The following is a 9,276-nucleotide window of genomic DNA, read 5'->3' on the forward strand; positions in this document are numbered from 1 at the left end:
ATAAAGAAAAAAAATTAATGAACGAGACATTTCATGTATTCTCTTTTTCAGTTGTTTGTCCTAACATTAATCAAAACTGCCTTGGAAAGAATGCATTTGTTTTTTATGTTCTTTTAAAAATAACAATTTTGACATTCTTTTTTGAGACATTCTTTCCTTTTCTGTCTCATTGAGAATTTTCATTCTCTATAGAAATTAAGAAACGTTCCATTCTTTGTTTAATTTTTTTTTATTAATAAATAAATTAAGATATTCTCTCAAGAAACAATTGAAATTCCTGATTCAAAGAGGCATTTCCACCTCAGACTCCTCAGGAACGCCCTCTAACTTAACTAATAAAAATATGGTTCGCAATTTGGCTTCGTAAAGGTTCATTTTTCCCATTGGTTTGTTCGTACGCGTATGCAACAACAACAACAAAAAAAAAACAATTTTTTAATTAATTAATTAATTAATTAATTAATTCCACCCAAACACGAAGCAACAACAAAATTGCAGCGTGTCCATAGTAGTACTCCCCCGTCATCTATGGCGGCCATATTTCTAAAGAACAAACGTTCAATTGTTTTTTTTTGTGTGTACAGGGTGGGGGGAAAAAAAGGGATATTTTAACACTGTTTTGGCTTATACAGGGTGTTCACTAAAGGGGTGCCAATAAAAAATTAATTATTTATTAAGAAGTTTGACATATCAAGCATGTCATACTTTAATCAAGCGGTTTTTTGAATTAGAGAGAGTTGAAATTTGGGTTTTTCAAGATTAAGAGGCTCCAGTAGAGCCATAACTATATAGTCACAGGATAAAATGATTTTTACGTTTCGACCTTAATTTTTTAAGGTGTGTTTAATGAAAGAAAAAAATGCTACTGTCACTTGTCTTTTTTTTTTTTTGAATGTCGATTTTCAACTGTCTCCTAATCAAAAACTACTTGATTAAAGTGTAATTGCTTATACCTACATTTTGACGCGTCATCAAACGAGAATCGAATACTATACAGGGTGTCTCACGACGAATATACACGATCGATATCTCGAAAACTAAAATTTCAAAAATTTGGCAACAGGGCGCAGTCGATGGGGGCCACACAACTAAAATATTTTGACAGTTGTGACGTTTCCATATTTTAAATATGAAACACCTTATTAACAAAAAACTAAACCTAAAAACGGTTACGTTTAGGTATAGGACATAATATACACAAAATATACTTAGAATCGTCACACTTTAATCAAGTAGTTTTTGAACCGGAGACAGTTGAAAATCGACTTGATTTTTCAAAAATTTTGAAAATTTGGCAACAGGGCACGTTTGTAGTAGGTGTCAACTTCGTTATTTTAAATGGAACACCCTATATATATATTTTTACATTTTTGGCTTTCACGTGCAATTCTAAGTATATTTTGTGTATATAATGTCCTATACCTAAGCGTAACTGTTTTTAGGTTAAGTTTTTTGTTGATAAGGGTGTTCCATATTTAAAATAACGAAGTTGACACCTACTACAAACGTCACGACTGTCAAAATATGTTAGTTGTGTGGCCCCCAACGACTGTGCCATGTTGCCAAATTTTAAAATTGTTGAAAAATCAAGTCGATTTTCAACTGTCTCCGGTTCAAAAACTACTTGATTAAAGTGTGACAATTCTAAGTATATTTTGTGTATATTATGTCCTGTAACTGTTTTTAGGTTTAGTTTTTTGTTAATAAGGTGTTTCATATTTAAAATATGGAAACGTCACAACTGTCAAAATATTTTAGTTGTGTGGCCCCCATCGACTGCGCCACGTTGCCAAATTTTCAAAATTTTAGTTTCTTAGATATCGATCGCGTCTATTCGTCGTAAGACACCCTGTATAGTATTTGATTCTCGTTTGATAACGCGTCAAATTGTAGGTATAAGCAATTACACTTTAATCAAGTAGTTTTTGATTAGGAGACAGTTGAATATCGACATTCAAAAAAAAAAAAGACAAGTGACAGCGGCATTTTTTTCCTTTTTTGTGTGGCCCCCATCGACTGTGCCACGTTGCCAAATTTTTGAAAAATTAGTTTCTTAGATATCGATCGCGTCTATTGGTCGTGAGACACCCTGTACAGGATGTTCTATTAAAAAAAAAACAAAAAAAAACCTTCTGCCACGCCTTTTGCGAACACCCTGTACATGTCAGAATAATTTAAAAAAAATAGCTTTTTTCACCCCCTTGTATACAAAAAAAAAATCGAAAGTTCTTGCTTCAAAAATACACCTACAATGGAGGAGCAAGGGAGCATTACGTGGACACGCTGTATAAAATACAATACAATAAAGCAAGACTCCCTTATAGGTCCGGAAAAACCCGACGGAAACAAACGACGACCGCGACCCGACCGTAACCGAACAAACCCGACGCACTTATTTGTCACTCGCGAACTGACCCGATGACGTCCGACCTGTAACCCGAAAACAAACGACGATCGCTGATCGACGGATTTCAGCGGATCTTGCAGGGGAGATCGACGTCGAACGGCGAACGGGTTTCGACGGATCTCCATCATCATCATCAGGAAAAAACCGATAAATCGTGAGTGTGGGAGATCGACGCCGGCGACGGATCCAGCGGATCACGCTCCACAAACGAGGAAGTGGGGGGGGGCGGGAGTTACCAACAAGACAAGTGAAGGAGAACGATAGAGTTCCAGAGGAGACTCCGTTAAGTGGAACAATGATGGAAAAAAGCTTTTCCGAGGACATATAACGAACAATATCCACAAAAAAAAAACATAAGTACCAGAGGTACTGTAATGGTTGGAGTTTTATCGATTAAAGAAATGGAATTGTGGCCAAATCAGTGGCTTTCAGAGACAACCCGAAGGAACCTGGATATCCTGGATTGGAACCTCTGGACCTGAAAGAGAAACCTGAAAGAGAGGTACATAATGGATGATCCTTGGTCCTCCGAAGACAATAAACATACTGAAAGAAATTACATGATTAGTAAATGTGTGTTTGGATGGATGGATCTTCCCACATACTTAATTCTCTTTACTCTTAAACAAAACAAATGAATCACAGTTAACAATTGACGACGTATGAACCCTTACGAACAACCAAACGCAAACGGGGTCCGACCTGAAGGGCTCCGGACCCCCCGGCAACGATGGAGAACTTTTGGCACTCCAGTTTCCATAAAAGACATCACTGCTTCCCCCATCGAATGACGTCACCAAAAAAGCACGAAAATCGCCCCTTAGTATTGAATCATCACCATAAAACCTTATGCTGAAGACCAAGGGACCAAAGGGGGATAAACTGATTGAAATAATTTAATTTAAAGTGACTTAAATTGCCCTTCAGTGTTCAATTACCACCACAAAAAACTCATGCTGATAACGAAGGGACTGAAGGGGGTTAGAAACAAAAAAAACAAGTGAAGCCTTCTTGGTGACGCCCCGGAGGAAAATTTGGCACCCCCGGCATGACTTAGGGGGGATTGTGGCACCCCTAAGCATGTGTGTGTGTGTACAACATGCAACAAAAGCTTAATTAACCTATAGGGGGTAAACCGCGAGAAAACAACCCGGATTTTTCTCGCGTTTTAACCCCCGTGTGTTTGTGAGTGTGTGTAAAGGGACACCTGAAAGAGAAAGTGACGGGGGGGGCTTTTACAGGGTGTCCCGAGGGAGGCTGCTCGTCAAGGTCAAAGACAAGGAGGGCAAGTGTGTAAATGTGTTTCTACCTTTTTTAAAAGTCAAAGTGACTTTTCTCTTTGTGAGTCTGAAGGACTCTTGATTAAGTTTGAAAATCTTTAAAAGAGAGAGAGAGAGAGAGAATTCAAGGTCAGCAATAGATCTGACATTGAACCGTGGGGTCAAAGTCAAACAAATGCCTGGCTTCGCGTTAAAAATTCATCAAAATCTAAATCCAGTGACGCACCACGAAATATGGTGCGACACTGAATGTAGATTTAACAGAATTTTACGATTTTCAAACTGTCATGCTTAGTAATGAATGGCCTTACTTGAACGAACTCTAGTAGATACCTGAAACAATTGAAAACGACACATTAGTTATATATATTAAGTTAATAAACAAAACCACCCCCCAAGGAATAACTTTCACTATATTTCGCACCTTAGAGGGGGGGGGCGAACCTTCCATCAACCCTCCCCAACCTTTGGAAAATATCGATATCGATACCGCTCTACTGTTAGACGCAGCGTTGCCAGATTTTTATGACAGCAGGGAGTGGGATTTCATTTTTTAGGACGACAACATATTTTTTTTATATTAATATAGCATAGTCAACTTAGAGAGTTATTTTAATTAATTAATTAATTAATGTAAAAAATCTTGTTTAGTTTAGTGAGAGAAAGAGTGCGACCGATCTGGCAACACCGTTGGCCCCACCCCAAGTTTGGCGTTTCTATGGCAATGTGTCACGGTGAGTAAAATAAAAATGGAGGCCACGTTTAACAAATGATTGAGTAAGTTTCTCTTTTGTTTTTTTTATATATATATTCTTTTGTTTCAGTTTTTAAAAGGTGATTAATCTCATCCCCACCAGTTTAAAGCACAGAGGGTGAAAATGCCAAGGAGACTTAGTAGCCCTGAGGAGGCCCAAAGTGAGAAAACCAACAAAACTATCCACTGGACCTGATGAAGTAATGCGACCCCATTCATTTTAATCAATTCCTTTTAATCAATGGACCCAAATACTGTAAGTGACCCTCTGATTTTACTATAGAACCTTAATTATTGGTGTGTCTCCTATAGAGAGGGGGGGGCAGGGGAAGGGTGAAAATGCTGGTAAAAATAAATCAAGTACTCCGAAACAAGTGAAAGTCAACCCTCAAAACAATCGCCCACAAACCGTGAAACATAACCCACCTTTTCAAGGTATATTCCACCGCCGTATCGTCTACTTCTTAGGTCCTCTTCTGTCCCGGGTCCCTCGGGTGGACACGCACCCCCAATGGGCGGTTTAGACCACGGGGGGGAAGGAGAAAATAAAAAGTGAACGAAAAAAATAAAAAAAGTCAAAACAGGCAGTGGCACAACCGCCGAGCACGAATTGGTGATGCACGAGACCCAGTCTTTACATCCTATTGCACCCACCGTCGGTACGACCCCTTGACGACCCTCTCGGAGGGGTGTTAGAGGGGGGCACTGGTGCCCCCCTGACCCCCCCGGAGAGACGACACCGGACCGATCGCCGGTGGGCACCTGTGGAGACCTTGTCCAGAAGCACCACCCTCGGGTCGGGACTATAACGCCGACTAGATCTGCTACCCCCTCTTTGGCACTATATGTTTTATGTCTCTATATACACTACACTGCACTTTATGCCTGAAACAAATGAGAGAGAGACGTTAGTGAGTGAATTATTCATAAAAGAATTAAAAACAATTTTTGCATAAGTTGTTTTTTGATTATTAGAAGCCTTACCACCCCTCGGCCACCTCGGATGTTTGACCAGTAAGAAATTCTTCTTTTGAAAAATCACTGTTTTTTGTATTAAATATTTATTTATTTTATTTTATAAATATTTATATTAACGAGGAGATCAGTTGTTATTCATGTACATTATTTAGGAAAACAATGATTTTTCAACAGAATTTCTTACTGGTAAGCAGTGTGGGGTGGGTGGGGGGCTAAGGGTAGAATTAATGAAAAAAATTTTTTTTCCAGGAAATTATTTTGTGCAAAAAAAGCGTTTTTCATTAATTCTACCCTTAGCCCCCCACCCACCCCACACTGCTTACCAGTAAGAAATTCTGTTGAAAAATCACCATTTTTTGTCGATAATATCCAACCTAATGGCACTGTTTTTGTATTATGTATATATTTATTAATTAAATAATTATATTAAAATTAAATAAACAAACTCTGTTATTAGATTAAATATGAAAAACAGTGATTTTGCAATAGAATTTCTTACTGGTAAGGTGTGTGGGGTGGGTGGGGGGCTAAGGGTTGCCTAATAAAAAACAATGTTTTTGCAGTAAATAATTACCTAAGAAAAAAATTATTTTTCAAGAAAGTTATAGTCATAACATTTTATCCGATATTTATAGTTGAAGTTCAACCAAAAATGTACATCTGATATAAACCAAAAATAAACGTTTATTACACTAAGGTGTGTTGCATGGGCAGGATTTCCTTGATTTACATCTAAAAAGCTTTGCAAGAACCTTCTTCAACTGTTAAGCCATAAATTACTTAACATGGTTCAATAGAACCGAGTTTATTTACAAATATGTAAAATCACTGTTTTTGTATTAAATATTTATTTATTTTATTAATATACAATTATGTCAAATTTAAATGTACAAACTGTGCTATTAGACTGAATATTAACAAGGAAGTCAGCTGTTATTCATGTACATTATTTAGGAAAACAATGATTTTTCAATAGAATTTTTGACTGGTAAGGTGTGTGGGGTGGGTGGGGGGGCAAGGGTAGAATTAATGAAAAATGTTCTTTTTTCAGTCAATTATTTTCTGCAAAAAAAATCGTTTTTTATTAAGACAACCCTTAGCCCCCCACCCACCCCACTCACCTTACCAGTAAGAAATTGCTTTAAAAAATCATTGTTTTCCTAAATAATATGCATGAATAACAGTTGATTTCATTGTTAATACAATAGCACAGTTTGTATATTTAAATTTAATATAATTATATATTATGTATGTGTATATTAATAAAATAAAATATAAAAATAAATATATAATACCAAAAATGGTGATTTTTCAATAGAATTTCTTACTGATAAGTTATGTGGGGTGGGTGGGGGGCCAAAGGTAAGATTTATAAAAAAAAATGTTAGTACAACATTAAAAAATTCATAAAAAAATTAAATCTAGAGCAATTTACTTGAAATTTCTGGTAATTATAAAATGATTTATTGCTAATCGAGTGGAAAAGAGTATAAATTATCTGAAAAAACATTGTTTTTTGTTAGATAACCCTTAGCCCCCCACCCACCCTACACAACTTACTAGTGAGAAATTCTTTTGAAAAATCACCATTTTTTGGTCCATAATATCTAACCTAATGGCACTGTTTTTGTATTAAATATTTATTAATATACATTTATATAAAATTTAAATAAACAAACTGCATTATTAGATTAAATATGAAAAACAATGATTTTTGACTACAATTTCTTACTGGTAAGGTGTGTAGGGTGGGTGGGGGGCTAAGGGTTATCTAAATAAAAAACGTTTTTTTTTTGCAGAAAATTTCTGCCTGAGAAAAAAATGCCTTTCAAGAAAATTATAGACATGACATTTTATCCAATATTAATAGTTTAAAGTTAATTTATATTAATGAAGAAGTTTAAGATTGAATAAATCAAAAACTAATTAAGCTAGAAAAATGAAATTTAAAGGAGAGCTAGCTTGGTATATTGACTAATAACTGTGAAAGTTTCGGACCATTAGGTATCATCAGTCACAAATTATTTGCAAATTAAATAGGCATTATAGGCAGCTGAATTTCATTTATTTCTTTAAAGTTTAAGCTTGAATAAAACTGATTTTTTTTTCAAAATTGAATTGTCCACTTATTTGTGATAAAAAATGGCAATTTTCATATCAATAAAATATGGTTTTTTTCACGTTTTACTCGAAAACCTTAAGGTTATGTGAGAAAAAATATAAATACAAAAAATACAGATCACCTACAATTTTCTTAAAAAGCATTTTTTTCTCAGTCAATTATTTTCTGCAAAAAAATCGTTTTTTATTAAGACAACCCTTAGCCCCCCACCCACCCCACACATCTTACCAGTGAGAAATTCTATTCAAAAATCATTATTTTTTATATTTAATTTAATAACACAGTTTGTTTATTTAAATTTGACATAATTATATATGTGTTTATTAATAAATATTTAATACAAAAACGGTGATTTTTCCAAAGAATTTCTTACTGGTAAGTAGTGTGGGGTGGGTGGGGGGCTAAGGGTAGAATTAATAAAAAATGTTTTTTTTTGCACAAAATAATTTCCTGAATAAAAATGCTTTATTATTTATTTTCAAATTTAAATAAATCAAAAACTAATTAGCCTAGAAAAATGAAATTTATAGGAGAGCTAGCTTGGTATGTTGACTACTGATCCTGAAAGTTTCAGATCATTAGGTCTCATCAGTCACAAATTAAATAGGCAGCTGAATTTAATTTATTTCTTTAAAGTTTAAGCTTGAATAAGACTAAAGTTTGTTCAAAACTTTAAGGTTAAGTGAAAAAAGTATAGATACAAAAAAAACGATTTTCATTATCTATAATTTTCTTAAAAAGCATTTTTTTCTCAGGCAATTATTTTCTGCAAAAAAACGATTTTTCCTTAGGCCTACCCTTAGCCCCCCACCCACCCCACACTATTTACCAGTAAGAAATTGTTTACAAAAATCACTGTTTTTCATATTTAATCTAATAACACAATTTGACATAATTATATATGTGTTTATTAATAAATATATAATACAAAAACAGTGCATTAGATTGGATATTACGGACAAAAAAATGATGATTTTTCAACAGAATTTTTTACTGGTAAGCAGTGTGGGGTGGGTGGGGGGCTAAGGGTAGAATTAATGAAAAAAATTTTTTTTCCAGGAAATTATTTTGTGCAAAAAAAGCGTTTTTTATTAATTCTACCCTTAGCCCCCCCAACTTACCCCACACTGCTTACCAGTAAGGAATTCTGTTGAAAAATCATTGTTTTCCTAAATAATGTACATGAATAACAGCTGATTTCATCGTTAATATTACCAATATAGCATATTATCTTATAATTGATTCCACAAATGCTTTATACAACATTATTAACTTTTTTCCCTCAATAAGTAAAATTTATTTACTTATTGAGGGAATTTTGTTGGAAAGATAATCAATGCGTGTGGTTGCCATTTCGGAAACTTATCAATTACAACTCCATGTTCGTCATTGGTCAAGCCAAGACAATTATTCAAATATCTCCCTTTCTATTGGCCCAATCAAAAGAAGTGTAGAGGGCAAATTTGTTAATTAGATCATGCCCAACAAGAATGATTCTAATGATTTTTCCTCTAGGATCAAACGTTTTCGAGAAATTTGCACTTAAAGATTCCTTAACCGATAATTGGTCGAACTAAGACAAACTGTCAAATATCTCTCTTCCTATTGGTCAAATCAAAAAAATTGTAGAGGGCAAACTTGTTAATTGGATCATGCCCTACAAGAATGATTCTAATGATTTTTCCTCTAGGATCAACTGTTTTCGAGAAATCTACACTCAAACATTTGCCAGCCC

At 34.7% G+C, this 9,276-nt stretch overlaps 1 long non-coding RNA gene across 1 annotated transcript in view; it reads left to right on the top strand.

Moving 5' to 3' along the window:
- Positions 1-4,406: 4,406 nt before the first annotated feature.
- The window catches only part of LOC126747707 (uncharacterized), a 31,603-nt gene continuing 26,733 nt past the window's right edge, over positions 4,407-9,276 (top strand). Inside the window, exons 1-2 of the long non-coding RNA XR_007664335.1 lie at positions 4,407-4,464; positions 4,512-4,697. This is a non-coding gene — a long non-coding RNA (uncharacterized LOC126747707). The remainder of the gene's footprint in view (positions 4,465-4,511; positions 4,698-9,276) is intronic.

Source organism: Anthonomus grandis, chromosome 19 (genome assembly GCF_022605725.1).
Source record: "Anthonomus grandis grandis chromosome 19, icAntGran1.3, whole genome shotgun sequence".
Classification (NCBI taxonomy): domain Eukaryota; kingdom Metazoa; phylum Arthropoda; class Insecta; order Coleoptera; family Curculionidae; genus Anthonomus; species Anthonomus grandis.